Source organism: Nyctibius grandis, chromosome 3, assembly GCF_013368605.1.
Source record: "Nyctibius grandis isolate bNycGra1 chromosome 3, bNycGra1.pri, whole genome shotgun sequence".
Lineage (NCBI taxonomy): Eukaryota > Metazoa > Chordata > Aves > Nyctibiiformes > Nyctibiidae > Nyctibius > Nyctibius grandis.
In genome coordinates this window covers 27874205-27893541 of record NC_090660.1, presented here as the reverse complement: position 1 = coordinate 27893541, position 19337 = coordinate 27874205, and positions in this window count along the sequence as shown.

The following is a 19337-nucleotide window of genomic DNA, read 5'->3' as shown; positions in this document are numbered from 1 at the left end:
AGAAGGGGGTTAATAAAGATCTAACACAGACAGTGGAATTTATCTCGCCAATTTGGATGTTTGCATCTGAACTAGGTCACCTTGGGCTCTCTGCCTTGTCCATGGAGAGCAGTGGCATGCAGTCAGTCAGAGGAGTGGGTCTGTGTAAGGGTCTGGTTCTCCTCACTGACTGTAGTGGGAGCTGGCAGCGACCAGCATACATCTCTCTGCTCTAGATGTCTGAAGTTAGGTGACATTAATTTTGTCCCAAGAATCCAGAAAGGACATGTTGAAACAGACAGCTGGCTTACCAGATGTCGGAGCTGCTGGCCGAATCACAACAGGAACAGAAATGGGATGTGAAGAAAGAGGAGCTTCAGGTGAGGATAACTGCAAGTCTTAGAGATAAATGCAGAGGGAGCTCTTGGCAGGATCTTAAGAAACATTGAGACAGGTTTGGGGCTGCACTGAGTTTTAATCAGGTTCTCCGATAATATATTTTACATATGTATAAAGCAAAAATACGTATTTTTTACATACAAAGAAATACACTTATATACATATGTATGTGTGTGTGTATATATGTAAGAAAAATACATAAAAAAGAAAATCCTGAATGAAGTGCATCTGGAACAAACTGGTACTATGGAACTGACAGGTGCTGCAGCATCTTTTCCAATCGGTGGCACGGACAAGCTTGCTGTACCAATCCAGAAGCATGCAGTCATTAACATATTTTTTAAATGCAGTGTTGCAGGCAGCTAAAGTTTCCAGTCAGGATGTGTTTTATTATTTATTGCTGCTAGTTTAGCAAGAAAAATGAAACATACTGAAACCTCAGTGGTGGGTTTGGATTTTTCCCCAAATTTGAAAATGTGTGTTAAGAATATAACAGAGCAGCTGAAGAAATTTCTGTCTTTTATTATAATGGGGAAAAAAGATCTTGGTTTTAAATGTCATCTTTTTTAAAAATTGCATCTCAAAAAATGTATGAACCACGATCCATTTTTCATTGTAACTCCAAAGCAAAATACTGGCAATATCTCGATTTTTCTAACCTAGTATTGAAATTGCTTCTTGGCTAGATTGTGGCTACTATCAATACTTTCAAATATTACTATCAATACTTTCTTATTAATGCTTTCAAATACCTTAGGGGCGGTGTCAAGAGGAGGGGGCCAGACTCTTCTCAGTGGTGCCCAGCGACAGGACCAGGGGCAATGGCCACAAACTGAAACACGGAAAGTTCCATCTAAATATGAGGAAAAATTCTTTACTTTGAGGGTGACAGAGCACTGGAACAGGCTGCCCAGGGAGGCTGTGGAGTCTCCTTCTCTGGAGATATTCAAGACCCACCTGGACACGACCCTGTGCAACGTGCTCTAGGGGAACCTGCTTTGGCAGGGGGTTAGACTAGATGATCTCCAGAGGTCCCTTCCAACCCCAGCCATTCTGTGATTCTGTGATACTAAGTTGAAGTGTAGTTGGTTGTTGCTGGTAAGTCTACCTGCTTAGTCTCAGTGTATTGAGTTTAATGTCTAGGAAATAGTTTTCAAAAGCAGTTTGTAATTTGCCTAAAGCACAGATTTAAGGAATACGTATGATTTCAAATTAATTTAGTTGTCTAGAAAAATAAAGACACACCCATTCTTTTCCAAAGGACAGAACATGCCTATATAGGGTTTTTTTTTTTTTGCCAGTAGCTGGATTTCCCTGTCCTTCTATACCTCAGCAGTATTATAGCAGTCCCAGCCGTGACCCTGTTATGTTAGTGCCGTTAGCACACTAATGTTTTTTGGAGTCTTCATTTTTCAGAAAAGCTCCTGATTCTGAAGCAAGGTAAAGTTGGGATTTTGGTGCCACAGAAGCCCTGGTCCTTCCCTCTTGGCTTGTGAGGGTTCGGGGTGCTTGAAGGCCTCCCTAGGAGGAGAGAAACTGCTTTCATTATGGGCCTGGTCTTGTGAGAGGGCAGGATTTGGGTCTTTGAGGATCCCTTGAAATCATTTGGGAGAGGAGCCTGGCATGGCAGCTGGGGCTGGAGGTGTGCTGCTGCCTCACTAAGTGGCATTCATTCCTGTTCACAGCATCCTTCATGGTGTTAGTCCAAACCTGATCTTGGCCAGAGGTGGAGAAGGCAGCCTTGCAGCAGCTTTTCAGAGATTGGTCTGAAACTTTCCAAGGAAACCCAGATGCCCCAGAGACAGGAGGTGATGTACCTAGCAAGGACACGAGATAAATGCAGAAAACTACCTATATCTCCCTGAGGCTTGGCTGATTTGCATCTCTTTTCATGAACCTTTGTGTCAGGTTTGCATCCGCCAGGGCAAGTGGGTGAGGAGGATGTCTGGGGCATCGCTGGGATCCATGGCACGGGGTTGTGCATGCTGGTTGATGAGGGTGGGAGGGAAAAATGGAAAACATGAAAGAAGTAGGGTGGGTGCTGGATGTTTTCATCTTCCAGCATATTCCAATTTTGCATAATTCAAAAGTTAATGCCTTGGAAGGGCATTTAACCAAAACATCTTCCTCTTTCGTCAAGTGTTTGGCCATAGATCAACTCTTTATTGGAATGTGGAGGCAACTACTCTGAATGTACTTGTTCAAGTTTGTGTGTAGCAACTGCTGAAGTCGATAGCCTGTATAGCAGCTAGTAACTCCCTGTGTCCTTTTAGCCAAGTTCTCATGTTCAGCTGAATGTCTTGCCCATGGTAGTAATTTTCAGGACTGTGATACACTGCATCTTGCAAATGTTGGAAATGATGAGCCTTTGAGTTTCAGATGACAAATACAGCATTTAGTTATGAAGGATTTTGTGTTCTTTTTACGTAGCCAGTAGATGGCTTCCAAGCATCAGAAAATGTATTTCAATAAGTTCAGTTCTCCTGAAGATTCTTTGTCACACTTGCCCAGATGATAATGGTGTGTTGGCCCTGGCCAACAACCAAGCACCCACACAGCTGCTCACTCACTCCCTCCTACCCCAGCAGGATAGGGAAGAAAACGGGAAGAACAGGAGCAAGAAAGCTCTCAGGCCAAGATAAAGACAGGGAAATCACTTACCATGTACTGTCATGGGCAAAACAGCCTCAACGTGGGGAATTTAACTTAACTTCTTGCCAATTTGCATAAATATTTAATTACTGATTTGGGTATTGGGAAACAAAAAAAGACAAATGTTAAAACACTTATGGAAAAGCACCTCCTTTCCCCGGCTCAGCTTCACTCCAGACTCCTCTCCTCCCCCTTGTTATCACCAGAGGTCCCACTCAGTCCTTTCAGTGAGGCACCGAGCAGCATGGCAGGGTTGCAGTCAGGATGTAGTGATTTCTCTCTGCCCCCCCTCATTTCTCACTCCTTTCCCATGCTTCGGTGTGAGTCCTTCACAGGCTGCAGTCTTCCCCTTTGAGGGCGTACCCGCTCCAACGTCAACTTGGGTTTAAGTAACTTTCAAAACGCCTGGTAAGTTACATTTTACGTACCACTTTTACAAAAGTCTTTTCAATTTCAGAAAGCTTCTATCCGGGGGTAGGGGGAGGAAAAAGTAAGTCTCTGTTTTTGTTTTCTTCCCTCTTTACTTCTCTATGCCAAAGGCATATTCAGGGAAATGTTGCTGAATTCCCTCATTAGCCTTCTCGGGTTAGCTTTGAGCATGGGAGCTTATGAGGCCTCAGCGATGGGCAACTAGACCACAATATATTATCTAAGTAAGGAGAAAAGTGGGAGTCAAATTTTAGACCCTGAGCATACCCAACAAGGTGAATTTCTTCACATCCTATAGATGCCATTGCATTTGGTGTGAGCATAACTCCAGAAAGCTACGGATATATACAGAGATCTCGAATTGTGACATAGAACGTGTACCAAAGTCACCTGGACACAAGCAAAACTGTGACCACCATGGGATGCTCTACCTGGTTTAGTAGCACAAGGTGTCCATGGGTGTTGGACAAAAGATGTGAGCAGTTCATGCTGGCTGGTTTTTTAGAAGAACCCATGCAAACTGAACAAGGTTTTGGTTCTGTTCTGGGCAGATTCAGAAGTGTTTCTACATAGAAGTGCTCTTCGAATTACTCAAAGGCAGGAAAAAAAAGGTGTGACAGTTCAAACAGTAGAAATGTTATTATAGACGTATTTGAAAAAGGGATCAAAGACATTTTTTCAGACTGTAAGAGTGGCTTAATTAAAGGACTTCACAGCAGCATTAGTCAGAAAAGCTGGTGCAACATGTGATCCATCAAGAGTAATTCTCTGAGCATAGAGAGTACTGCACAGGATGAATATGATACATCCGGGAATCAAATTACAGCTGTTTGAGTGTGCTGGTTTTGGCTGGGGTAGAGCTAATTTTCCTCACAGTAGCTCGCATGGGGCTGTGTTTTGAATTTGTGCTGAAAACAGCATTGATAACACAGGGATGTTTTCGTCACTGCTGAGCAGTGCTTACACAGAGCCAAGGCCTTTTCTGCTTCTCACACCACCCCACCAGCGAGGAGGCTGGGGGTGCACAAGAAGCTGGGAGGGGACACAGCTGGGACAGCTGACCCCAACTGACCAAAGGGATATTCCACACCATATGATGCCACGCTCAGCATATAAAGCTGGGGGAAGGAGAAGGAAGGGGGGGACATTCGGAGTGATGGCGTTTGTCTTCCCAAGTCACCGTTAGGCGTGATGGAGCCCTGCTTTCCTGGAGATGGCTGAACACCTGCCTGGCCATGGGAAGCAGTGAACGAATTCCTTGTTTTGCTTTGCTTGTGTGCGTGGCTTTTGCTTTCGTTATTAAACTGTCTTTATCTCAACCCACGAGTTTTCTCACTTTTAATCTTCCAATTCTCTCTCTCATCCCACTGGGTGGGGGAGTGAGTGAGCAGCTGGGTGCGGCTTAGTTGTCAGCTGGGGTTAAACCACGAAATTGAGTTACACCTGCTGGTAGCCCAGTACTTTGGAAATGCAAGAAGAAGAGGTCAAGAAAGTAAGGAACATAATTTTAATAAAAAGAGAACACCATCTGTATGGAAAGCCACCAGCCTATTGGTGAATATTTTATGGTCCCTTTCAAAAAAAAGGGCATAAAACTGAATAAAATTCCAGCATAATTAAGTGCATAAAATACTGGTTTTGATGAAGAGTATTCTCAGTTCTTTTCTCTCTCACCTATGTGATATTCAAGTAGATCAAGAGACCTCATATAGTAGACAAAATTTGCTTTTCTTTTCCTTTGCTTAAAGGAGGATAGCTGGAATTCTGTGGGAGAAAGTATCACTAAAGTCTCTCTATCATAATCCTGAAATTCCTACTAACTCCACACATGTGGCAGCTGTGGGAACTTGCTGGGAAGACAGAGGAATGCTACCAGCTGTGAGGTGATGTAAAGGGAAAACAAAGTTTCTTCTATCTCATCTCTCTTTGGAAATACAGTGTCTAGGAGAATAAAGATGCACAGCGAGGCTGGGGAGTATAGGGTAGAACCAGGCCTGGGTCATGTAAAGCAAGGCATGAGGCAAGTAGCACAAATACCATCATATAGTGGTAATGTGGTTGCCTAATATTATTCAGTAAATATGAAAATACTTGATATTTCACAGAATCACAGAATCAACCAGGTTGGAAGAGACCTCAGGGATCATCGAGTCCAACCATTGCCCTGACACCACCCTGTCAACTAGACCATGGCACTAAGTGCCATGTCCAGTCTTTTCTTAAACACATCCAGAGATGGTGACCCCACCACCTCCCTGGGCAGCCCATTCCAATGTCTAATAACCCTTTCTGAAAAGAAATTCTTCCTGATGTCCAACCTGAACCTCCCCTGGCGAAGCTTGAGGCTGTGCCCTCTTGTCCTATCGCTAGTTGCCCGGGAGAAGAGGCCAACTCCCACTTCACTACAAGCTCCCTTCAGGTAGTTGTAGACTGCAATAAGGTCACCTCGGAGCCTCCTCTTCTCCAGGCTAAACAACCCCAGCTCCCTCAGCCGTTCCTTGTAGGTCAGACCCTCCAGACCCTTCACCAGCTTGGTCGCCCTCCTCTGGACTCGCTCCAACACCTCAACATCTTTCTCGAAGTGCGGGGCCTGGAACTGAACACAGTACTCAAGATGCGGCCTCACCAGTGCCGAGTACAGAGGGACGATCACTTCCCTAGACCGGCTGGCTACACTATTCCTAATAGAGGCCAGGATGCCATTGGCCTTCTTGGCCACCTGGGCACACTGCTGGCTCATGTTTAGCCGGCTGTCGATCAGCACCCCCAGGTCTCTTTCCACCGGTCCGCTTTCTAACCACTCTTCCCCCAGCCTGTAGAGCTGCATGGGGTTGTTGTGGCCGAAGTGTAAGACCCGGCACTTGTTCTTGTTGAACCTCATGCCATTGGTCTCGGCCCATCTATCTAACCTGTCCAAATCCCTCTGTTTGACCCTGCATGACCAGCTTTCCATAAGGCTTTCCTCACTGAAGAGTGCTGGAGAATGAAAGATCACTGCTTTTTTCTCATCTGACCAACGATCATCCTTTTCTGTCCTCTTAACTTTAGTCCCAATGTGCTCAGCTGCCCAACATAATTTCTTACAGGGAGCTATAAGCTCAGGAAGCAGCGTGATCAAATTCCTTGTACAAGAGCACGTACACAATTTTACAGACTATTTATTGGCATCCTGATGTCTTTAAAATAACTTCCTAGGTTCTTTACCCTCTGCCTTCATTGTCACCTCCCAGGTCCCTTCCGAAATGTCAGCATGTATGGGCTGGCTCCATTTGGCAGCTGCGAGGCTGTGTTCTGAGCAGCACCTTTTCCAACAGGTGACGAGCACTTTGGTGTTCTGGGAAGTCCAACTAGCTGCCAAGCTAGTATCTGTCTTCATAAACAGAATATTATTCTGGTCAACTTCGTCAAAACTCAGTGGTAATCCATACATACACATGTTGCACAGCCTCACTCTGCAACACCTGATGTCTGCATTGGGAAAAGGGAAGACGCAATATCTGAGCTATGGCTTCGCATCTTTCTGAAAATGTAGCTGGTGAGTTCTGTTACTAATAATTTCTGTTTGGCTAGAAGTGTCTGTTGTTCTCTCTGTGCTTTGTTACTGACTTAAATCTGTGTTCAGACACCTCTGAATATCTTAGTTCAGGTTATCCCATCTGTGTGTTTCTGCCTAAATAAGGCAGTGCAGCAGCTTAGTCCGTGGAATGCTCTTAAACATTTGTGAGCCTGGACTGTACGTCCAATTCGCTTTCACTCTTCCCTCCTTTGAGAAACTGAGCTGCTGCCAGTGATCAGAGCTAGGTAGAAATATTGTGGCTTGATTACATAAATGAGTATCAGTATGCTAACTGTACCTTTGTGACCCCCAAATGTGAAATATTCATAGAAAAATACATGGATGTTAACAGAGGAGTTCACAACAACTATATTTTTGAAGCTGTTGAAAAAAAGAATTATATTTGTAGATAATTTTAGTGTCCCAAATGCATGTAATTTAGTAACAAAGCAAATGAATCCTCTGAGATGCTGCCAGCAAGTAGAAATTCCCAGTTTCTTGCTAAGCATTAAAATCTGCAGCCTTCAAGTGAAGCTACTTCTCCTCCTGCTTTTCTAAATTCAGTTAAGACAGTAGAGTTGACCTCTTTTGTTTACAGTTTTGGGGAGGCCGAGTGGAAAGGGGAGTACAGTGACTACCCTCTGGGCTCAACTTATACCAAGAGCATGAACAGAAGGAGGGAGAATTCTAAGTATTTCTTTCATCTCTGTCTATGAGACAGAAAATTCCTAGTGCTGCATTTTAATCTTGGCATATGACCTGAAAGTCCTACTTTTGTGTCTTTTTTTTTTTTTTTACGAACGCAAGCTACATAGAGCTAGGACTCAACACTGTCTCATCTCTCATCCTGGGCTGCTTAATATACATCAGGTCATCATAGATATTTTGGATTTAAACCTACGGTTTAAAACACAGTTTAACTCTTTGTGCATGGAAGTTGTATTGGGTCTGAACAGAAGGTGGGTCATTTTCTGGAAATTGGGATCTCAGCTATCCAACTTGCTTGATACGCTTAGACAAAACTAAGCAACTGAAACCGTCATAGCAGTAGGATTGTTTAGATTATGGGGTTAAATCACTAGATTAATATTTCACCATTTTGTGGCAGTTTGGAACATAGATGCAAAGTAATTTGGAGGCCTTTCGTTAGAAAGCAGTTCTTGAATGGGAAGGAAGAAAAGGAGTTTGGTCCTGTATCTCAGTTACAACTCACATTCCATATTTATGCCATCATCTCCTAGGTGGTACATGTCCAGAATTTAGCAGTGCCTAGTCTCTTGACGTACCCCTGGTGAACACCTCACCTGGCTTGCCTGCCTGGGTGAGCTCTTCTGGCTGGGAATGGACAGGAACTGCAATCCCAGAGCCTGGGACAAGATGGGAATCCATGACATTCGTTTCAGGCCTGCTGCCTGAAGAAGGCATGCATAAAGACAGCAAATGCTGCTCAAGCTCCTTCTACAGACCTGAACTAAGAAAAGGTAGGATGCTCCAGGATTATGTCAGTATTATACAACACAAGTGGAAAATTAATTTTCTATCTGGAAATGCCTCTTTTGCTAGACAGGAAAGCATCTAGCTCAGAGTTTACCAGCTGTTCAACCTGTTCTTTTCCTGGCATTTCATTCTTAGTGTGTTTAAATTCACTGGTTTTGAATTGTGAGGTTTAAAGGTTAAGTATGGACATTGGGCTGTAGCGATTAGGACTTGCATAATTTCATTCTAGTTCAAAGGAGAATATGACTTTTAGGAAAGGTATTACATTTAATCTTAAAACCATTCAGTGAGCTAATCAACCACTGAATTATCTTTATTTTTAAATTATATGCCTTTTTTCAGCTGTCTGGCTACATCTACCGTCATTGAGTCCTGATACACCTTTTTCTGTTAGACTGAAAGGCCAAATAGAATCACAGAATCATAGAAAGGTTTGGATTGGAAGGGACCTTAAAGATCATCTAGTTCCAACCCCCCTGACACAGGCAGGGACACCTTCCTCTCACCCAGGTTGCTCAAAGTCTCATCCAACCTGGCCTTAAACACTGCCAGGGAGGGGGCATCCACAGCTTCTCTGGGCAACCTGTTCCAGTGTCTCACCACCCTCACAGTAAAGAATTTCTTCCTAATATCTAATCTAAATCTACCCTCCTTCAGTTTAAAACCGTTCCCCCTCATCCTGTCACTACATGCCCTTGTAAAAAGTCCCTCTCCTGCTTTCTTGTAGGCCCCCTTCAGGTACTGGAAGGCTGCTAGAATGTCTCCCCGGAGCCTTCTCTTCTCCAGGCTGAACAGCCCCAACTCTCTCAGCCTGTCTTCATAGGAGAGGTGCTCCAGCCCTCTGACCATCTTCGCGGCCCTCCTCTGGACTCACTCCAACAGCTCCATATCCTTCTTATGTTGGGGGCCCCACAGCTGGATGCAGTACTCCAGGTGGGGTCTCAGGAGAGCTTAATGTCTCCAGATGATGTGTGTTACTATAGGATATTTCATATAAATACCTGCAGAACTTTGGACCAGGTTAAATTAAGGACAGCTAAACAGAAGCAGTATTTGCATGTCCTTGGTGTGATACGGCAAATCAGGACCATAAATGTTGTTTAGCTTTTTCTACGATCTGAGCTAGGGGATCACACTGCAGGCTTGTGTTTGGGTTTTTATGATTAAATGATTCCAATAAAGATACAAATATGCCTAAGATGATACAAAAATGATCTGGCACTGGTGGTCAAAAACTAAATAGCCTAAAAGTCAGACAGACAAATGAAGAACCAGAGAAAAAAACAGAAAAAGGATGTAAAAACAACAAAAGATTAGTTATCTATTGCCAGAATGGAGTATTACCACAGATGACTAGTTTACCCAAAGGCAAGGAGAAACAGAAGCCCACTGTTACTGTAACACTCATCCTAGGCATATATGTTGTGTTCTGAAGAGGGATCGAAAGGATTTGCTCCAATGCTACAGAATTAGCAGCATCTTTTATGTCTTTGCACTCCCTACATTTTGAATATTGACTGGCTACTGGACCACTACACTGTTCAGGCTCAGTCAGGTGAGTCAATCTCGAATTACAAACAGAGTCCTTACATTGACCCACAAGATTTAAGAAAGGAATAAAAATCTTTTAGTTGGAAAATCTTCTCAGCACATATACAGGTAAGAAAGTTTTCCAGGTCTTTCTACATGACGTTGCAAGTCTTGCTCCAGAGCAATTTGTCAGTAATGAAAACTGTAGACAAGAGGAGAGGATATATGTGCAATCAGACTGAACTCATTGTGAGGTGGTGTTCACCAAGATGCAGGTTGTTAAGACTTAAGAATGGATGACCAGATGATAAGAGCATCCGAGTCTAGCAGCTCCAAATACTTGCAGATGATATCAGAAAACAAACGGCAGAAATATCCTGAAACTTCTTCTTTCCACAAGTTAACATTAAGTTATTCTACCTGTACAGGCTTTGGACATTTCTTTCAGAATGTACTATGAACATAGGGTGCATGCAGTAATGAGTTTTTTGCCTTTAGAGACTGTCCACACATATATTCACATGTTGATATACATACACCCAAAGTGAAGACGTCACGGAGGAGTACCTGCGGAACAGTAATACAGGCACGGGGTGTGCCTGTGCTGCCTTTGGTTCCTCTCAGCCAGCTGTCTGGACTGGAGTGGACTTTCCTTTACACCTTGTGTAAGCAATGACGCACAGCTTCTTTGAGGCTTGTTCTCTGCTCATAGGAAATCTTCTCCTTCTGTTAAATTTATTCTGTTGGAAGTAGCTTATCCCAATAATGCAACAGCTTTTAAATTAAACCTGTCTTGTAGGGAACATTTCCTTATTTGTGCATGGCAGGTGCATCTCTTCTCCCCATAAAATACTCAATTCTTAGCAACTTCTAAAGCAAGAGACGGGAGAGGGCACAACAACTGTTTGCTAGGTTGATATATATGCTCAAACATTCATTATCTTCTCTGTGAGAATGATGAGCCCAGAATCCTGTCATTGCAAAAATCCACAAAACGCACCAATGTTTGAGATACAAGTACGGAAGGCTTTGGGTTTATGCAGAGAATAATAAGGCCTGCAGAAAATGTCAAATTAGGAACAAATGAGGTCCACTGCCCACAGTAAATTGTGACTGTAAATACGATCTTTGTTCAGATACCACACAGATCCACTGGAGCAGAACAGGATGCAGTAACTGCAATATACTTCATGTAAAGGACCTGAGATATTTCTTGGAGTATCGTCTCCTTTACTCTCAATCATTTCTGCTCACTTGACATTCTGATGACAGAATTGGAGGAAAATTCCCCCTTTAGAGACAACACTAAGATTAATTTATTACCTTCCTCAGGACAGGATGAACAGCTCCAGAAAAGGAAAACATAAATCTTATGTCATGTCTTCTACTGTGCTGAGTTTCCAGCAGTATCACTTCTTAAATAGACTCCTCCTCCAGAGACAAAGAAGGCTTAAGGACTTTTCCCATCATAAAAGCTCCAAATTCAAGCAGGCCACAAAGCCTCAGCTCCAGACACCAAGTGGGTAAAATTACAGTGATTCCAGTACTGTCATGCTTTCTGCCACTAGCTCTTCCCCCTCCCTGAAAACAGGCTTCAAAGGAAACCTGAATGAGGGATATCTCAGTCATCCTTTTGTGCCCCAGAAATCTCAGATCAGCCCCTCACTGTAGAAGACTCTGACGGGCTAAATCTACCCCCACAAACAGTATGTGAGCAACCTCCTCCAATTACTGTTTGAGGCCACAAATTCTGTGTTCACTACATCACATATGGAGTGACACGAGCACTATTTTCCTTTCCAGGAGAGTGTACAACATGCATCCTTTACTTCTAGAGCTTTTCAACCTATCAGTGAAAATGTCATGAACCTAGCTAAAGCAATAAGCAAACCTCAGTTTTAGTGGTACCAGCTCCAAACATGCAGACAAACATTTAGACAAGAAATAGTAGACTAATGGGAATTTGTACTACTTGTGGTTTTTTTAAATCCACTTCTGTTCTCTTCAGAGGTAGTTGTTAGTAGTGTGAGGAGTAGATAAAATGAGGATAATTTTTTTCTAATGATGATGATGAATGCATATTAATTGGTCATGGTGCAGTTCAAATTCTTGAACTGTCTGGTTCAAATTACAAGATAAATTTGGAATACCTGAAGTCTTCTGTCTTCTCTCAGTGGCTTTTTCACTTTTTTCCTCAATGCTAACTGAATAATATGTGAGAATTTTTAGCTTTTAATAGCACTTTGAGAACTTTCTGTTTATGTAGTATACTGCATTTCAATTATAGGACCAGTTTGGCCTCTAGTGGAAGGACACACTTGTATTTGCAGCAGACTTCTTGAGCTGAGCAAAGGATTATATAGCAATTTTATACTCAGAATAGATCCCCATTTTCTTTTGCCCTGTGGCAATTCAAACACCAAAGGCTCAAAGTGCTTTAATTTTGCTCATCTGAGGATTCCTCTGAGTTTTTGTTAAAAAAAAAAATGGAAAGAAACCACGAAAAAATGAAAGGGAAGAGGTTTACCTTGAGTGGGGGCAAAGAGTTCTATACTAGACAGTTAAGTGCAGGAAATTACTCTTAACTGGATAAAAGAGAGAGAGAATCTTTATTTTAATTGGGAATTGTCAGACTGCCTCATAGTGGTTATGGAGAAAACACAGTGAAATTCAAGGTAAAAACCTGTCTGGAAGCCCTGGAGGACTCTGAAGTGGAGATCAGCTACAAGGATTAATGTTCTCCACCAATAATGTAGGAACAATGTGAGATAAAAATCTGCAAGGGGTTGCACAAAAAGGTTTTCTTTGCTGGAAGCTCTCTAATACACGTCCTTTTCCATGGATGACTTGTCTGCTAATGCCTTCCAAGCAGATGTGATATGAGGCAGAAGATACAAGAAAAGCTGGTTACACTGACTTCCACATTTTCAGAAGAGAGACAGCAAGCCACCTGAATGAAGAAAATGGAGACCACTTGAAACAACTGTGTAGGCAGATAAAGCGTACTTTCCACCACCCCCTTTCTTTTTTTTTTTAATATATCTTTTATAAGCATTCATAATTGTTGTTTTGGTCACTATGAATAAAAGTATGATTTAAGTTTTATTTTAACCCAGCTTGATTAAGCGTAGTTTAAAGGACGACAATCAAGCACCCTCACCTAATGCCATGGGTTCTACAATTTACAGACAAAGGCCACGGGACACTTTATCAGGTAACAGCTTCTCAGAACATTCTCCATCATAATTCAATATTTAAAACACGTGTCCTTTCTGAGCTGCAGAAGGTAGGCGGAGAGCAAGCATCACATTGGTCAGGGGTTCCTGGTGATGCTGAAGACTTTCTGGGATCTAGTAAGATACTGGTGAATGCTCTTGAACTCCAACATTCATAGGTCAACCTTCTCACTGAGGCAGGACTTGGCTTCCCTGTGTCTGCTGCTCTCCTGACCTTGGTAGCAGACTGCATAGCTTCCCTTGTGCTAATGAAGGCTTTGTGTCTGCCATTACCATGCTGGCAGAAGCTTGGTAATGATACTTCAGATTTTTTTTGGTAACAAATCAAAAACCTGTGGTATTCTTGAGGAGTTATAGGTAACCATGGAGATAGGTGTCCTGAAGGCATTAAGGGAAGATTGACTATAAGAGAAGAGTTGTTTTAGGGAAAGACTGTAGCTTTACATTGAGGAGAAATATTAGTAAAATGTTTAACTATGCATTATTGCTGTAATTAGACATAGCTAAATATGGTCAATGTGTGCTGATTGACATAAGCATAAAAAGCCAAATAATACATGAGTGCTGATCCTGCCCAAACCTACACTCCAAGATTATAACCTTCTCAGGTCATATGTCAAAGATTGTTTTGAGTCAGAATAGCTTTTTCCCCAACAATCAAACTATTTTAGTCAGTCGCTGAAGGAGAACTGCAGTCCTTAGTCTTCTAACTGCAGTGAGAGGGATCATGAACAACAGATTTAGGGCCAGACTAAATTCAGACAATGGTCATGTCTTTTTAAAAGAAGGGCAGAGACAGCTGCATATCCTGATATGCACAAATAATGCAGAAGATAACAGGTGACAGAAGGTGATAACAATGATACTTCAGAATTTTATTCAGCATGACCCCTGCAAACACTCCCTAAATCACTGAAAGATAGATCGTGGTCATTGCCTGTAGTACTTGGTAGTAGTCTGATATCATTAAAATTACTTGTAACTTTGTTGTTTATTTCTGCAGGATTGAGGCCGAGACATAACTCCTGCCAGATGAATTCACAGATATGAATTTAATCCAGGGCAACATCTTTCTTTACTATTGCTCACTTTTTTGTTGTTGTTGTAAGGAAGTGAGCTGCTGCCTAGAGACTTAATCCTACTGTTACAAACTCCCAAAGGACCTCCACTTTAGGGATCTCTATTTTAGTTCAGCATATCCTATGGATCAGTTCAGCCCTCCTATAGACAGATTATTTCTTTAACTGGGAGATTTCTGTACATATTGAGAAAGTTTAAGAACAGTACCACAATAAAGAGACTATGCTGTGGCTGAGACTTACAGACTACTTCTTGGTGGAAGCCAATGTATATTGCCAGCTCCACTCTGAGAAGAAATAGGCTTGTACCATCCACAAAGCCAGTTCTAGTACCACAGTTAGCAGAGGGGTAATGGATAAGGGCTTCAGCAGTCCTGGTCTTACTTGTTGAGGAAGAATGATGTAAGGTGAAGCCAGAAATGGAGAGCTGCATTTTAGGGAGCAAGAACCAAATGCAGAAGACAGGATCTAGCATCAACAAACAGAAGTCTGAAGAGCTGGTCAGCTGGAGTGCAGTTGGCAGAGCAGGCATAAATATATCCCTTGTGTCAAGCTGGTATTCACAAGGGCAGTCACATCTAAACAACTCCAAAGGCTTGTTCACTAGGTAAACTTATGAACATCAGCTGAGAGTAATTTGTTCCAAATGAATTAATCTAGTTTATTTGATTAATGAACTGAAAAAACACTTGAGGCTAATCTGTTGACTCATTTGAGTAAAATGTCACTTTTTTTTCTTTTAGAAAACAGTAAAGGGGACTCATGAACCTGAGTGCTGTAAGAAACGCCACTTAGCTTCTTGATTTTTGATTCTAAAATACAATTTTTATGGTGGAGTTTGCATACTCTGAGAGTCCTTTGGGATGTTTTATTATTTCAGTAACCCAACTTAAGGCTGCTTCTCTTGACTTCTTAACCTTAATGGTACACTACATCACAAACTACATCTGACTACAAAAGACACCCTCTCGTTACATTTGAAGCCAGGCCTGCAGGTTTGCCACCTCTATAGCTGATGAGGGTGGTCTCTCTGCGCTGCTTGGTGTGTGCGCAGGTAAGCTTTTATCACATAACCTAGCAAATGTGATGGATAAAGATGTCAGACTCCCTAGGCAGAAAATTACAACTCATTGCTTGACTTCATCTTGATCACTTGTCATGGCAACTCCATACAGTGGTTTTGCTTCTTGCTGTTGGTCTTTCATCTACCTTATTGCTTCCAGGCGGTCAGGCAGATTCATGATCTGCCTCACTAAAGAGAAGGTCACAGAATTTCAAAGGAGACGCTGGTGGCCCTGCCAACCAATTGCATGCTTCTCAACTGAGACTTGTGTCAACAAACCCTACTAGCAGAAATTTTTCACTGAAACAATAGCCTGGTGCTGCAGCCCAGAGGTTGCTGTGTAGCTCACAGCCCAAGTACTTCCCTTCATCATGTAATCCAGCTCACGGGGTGTTTCACAGCTGGGTTCAGGTAACTTCAGAAGTCTACTGATAGCAATGAACTCATTCACAGTAACAGAGAGTCAGTTTTAGCAGCAGCACTGACCATGCTGTTTTACACAAGCAAAATGCTACTTTTTTTTCTGCTATCTTATGGAAACAAGACACAGTTGTTTTCTTCTTTACAGTATAATAAAAATGCATACATCTTTGGCAGATTTAATGTAAGATCTTGAGCACTAACTCTAATTCTAAACTTTCTCTGTAAGCTGAAAGAAAACTGAATATTCAAGCAATCAATAAAGGAAATACATATTTGATACTAGGGTGGAAAAGATGAGGCAACTCGTATGTGTATGTTTCTTAAATTTCTATCTCATAAAACTGCTGGAGTTTTGCATTTAGTGTCACGGTTTCATTTCTGCAGACCTCTGTTTCCTCTCCTTTTTTTTTTTTAAATGTGGAAACTGGAAAGGAAAAAAGGCACGAAACACGGAAATTACTCATGGAGGTTTAGTTAATTAATTGAGCCGTTAGGAGTGTTCTTGGTCTGGGCAGCAGTCAGTGGGAAGTATCGCTGGCTTACTCTGACACACTAATTGACAAGAATGTTGATTTACTGAGAGCACTCTGAAAAAAATACCTAAATGTATCTTCCAATTAGGGGACATGAGCTGCTTTTTGTTTAATAATGAAAAAATTAGTTATAGCATACTGCATCTTCTTTTAAGAAATATTTCATAAATGCAGAGACAATATATTTATTCGTTTTAATCTTCATGCATTTTCAAATGTGCAAACTAAGCTTGTTCAGAAAAACTGTGAAGCAGGTTTCTAAAGGTGCTTTTGTTTTTTCTTTTTGTGAAGACTTGTAATTGTTTAGACTGGTGCACCATGAAAGTGACAGATTTTTAATTTGCAAACAGATATAATTTTTAACAATGATGTATAGGTTATATTGATATGATTCACACATGCTCCATTTTCTGTTCAGGGGACTGAAAAAAACCCCACCCACTGCACCAAAACCACAACCTACATGTTTTTCTCAGTCATTTAAAAAAGGAACATAGCATGCTGGAACTGCCTTTTTGCTTGACAGACACAGCAGCATGTCAATTTAGAACTTAGTAAAATATAAAACTGAAAACTGTTAAAGTGGAAAGCAGCATGTATATATACCTGTCTTTATGTACAAGGTAGGAGATATTATCCTTCTAGGAATACATCTCCAAAAACTCTAACAAATTCAGGGATGCTAAAGGAAAAAGCCCCCACAAGTAATATGTAATTACAGAAGTATATAACGGATATTGTATTGCCCATTTGACTTTTACTGGTGGGTTTTCCCCATCTATTTTCTTCTGAATGGTATTCCCCTATAGTCACAAGCAGAACTGATCACCCGAAGGTTTCTAATCGTCCCCCTGGAGACTTTGGAGCAATTTTCAAGTAATGCACTGTAATTAGTATAGCAAAGAAGATAACTGCTGGCAAGCACCGAGATGCATTAAGTAAGGTAAAAACAATCAAAATATTTTTTCATGGTGTTCAATGGGTTCTTTTTGTATCAAAGTATCAGTTGCTAGTGTCCTTTACCAGAAAGTACCAAGTACAGAAATATTTCAGACCTACAAAATACGATCTCTTGTATTACACTGAATGTCTTTGTTGTGTATTTTCATGAACTTTTTAAAGTATGCTAAAGTTTCTTCAGCTAAAAATAAGTAAAAAATTAATCCAAATGAAACTGTACATATGAAAAAGTTCTTACTTGTAAACTTACGTTAAAAAGACTGAACATTCCAAGCAACACTGAATACTCCACCTCTTCATCATAAACAGTAATAATAAAATACAGCAAAGTCTTTTAGAAGAGAATAATGTGTATGTCAGTCAGGAATCATGGTCCAGTTTCCTATACAAAGGTGTATGCAATGAACGTTGCATTTTATCACTCTGTATGCATGTAACTCCTTCAGAGTCTTCCAGGTAAAAAGGTTTTGCTTTGCAAAGATCCTTAACTCTCCTGAGCTGAGGAAGTCAGAATCCCAAAATACCATGTGCTGCTGCTGCTGCTGCACTGTGTGCTTTGTAATCCTTTCACAGTCTGAGCCTGGGGAAAAAATAGTTAAAGACTTAGAAGCACTTTGGGTAAAAGTATATTAAGCTGCAATATTTTCTTCAGTTTTGGTATCTACTAATTCATTTTTTGGTGTTCTTTGTGGGATTTTTTTTTTTTAATCTATATTGGGATATATGCTCTTATTTGTAATGACAAAGTTGAATAGTTGTACCTTACACTTAGAAAAGAACATGGGGAACTTACAGTAATAAGTAAACCCTGCTGAACTCATTCCATGTTGAATCAGCATCCCAGAGATGTGTTCTTGCAAAACTATGAGTTATTCTTATAACACAGAATTGCATTGCACTAAAAGTAGTGCTCGCTGATCTTCTTCATTCACGTTTACATGATTTTGGGGTTGACCTTGGTACCTTGGGGTTGAGAATTGAAATCTCAATTTTGTTTCAGCTAGGGGGCTGAATCTCACCTCTCCCATAGGTATACAAGCTATACAGCCTTCCCATTGGAAATTATGGCAACAAAGGAACTAGATTTCTAAGTGAAATAGTCTGAGCTATTAACAGATCACAAACAGGACAACTGGCATGACTTTGGGTTTTTACCATAGACTTTAGTGATACTTAGTTGTCTGCCTACTTTGCAGATGGAAGTTTGAAAATACAAGTTTTAGGTGTTTTGGGAATAATAAAAAGATCTTGGGTTTACATGTCTAAATTCTGCTTAAGCTGCGTTCTAAAAAAAAAAAAAATCTTTTAAAGAGTAACAAGACTATTTTGATATCTTCAACAAAAGTAAACAGCTGCTCCGTTTTTTTTCTGTATAGATACATCTGTCTTGCTTGATCTTAATATACAGTGACTTTTTTCCAAATATGTCGACATTGTTCTTTTAAACGAACTTCAGAAATTCAACAAAATCCCATGGACATTCTTCTTAGCACCTGTAATTTTGGTATTTTTGTAATTTGTGCACATATAGTTATGATTTGCCAATACTGAAAAGCAAGATGCTACCTCTGCCCTGAAGGCTTTGCAAAGGGCAACTGTCCTCTGTTGGAAAATATAGCATTGTCAATGGATATGAGTGATCATGTATGGTCCAAGCTTGAAATTATGACTAACACATTATTCTCAAACAAAAAGTCTGCATTGTTGTTTTATCTAATGCACTTAATAGTTTATACAAATCTGTTGCTCAGAAATGTTACATACTTTGAGCAAATGAACTGTATTTTTTTAATTACACATAGCTATTAGCATGTGGAACTGAATACACAAATCACAAAGGGGTCTGTCTGTTTTGAGGGATCTGTTTGTTTAAAAGTGGATCATTTCAGAAAAAAACAGTTCATCACTTCCACAGTCTTTAGAAAGCAAACTTTGGGACTTTATGCTCAAGTCCTTTTATCTTTTGAACTTGGTAGTACTTGTAAAAAAAAAAGCTGTTTA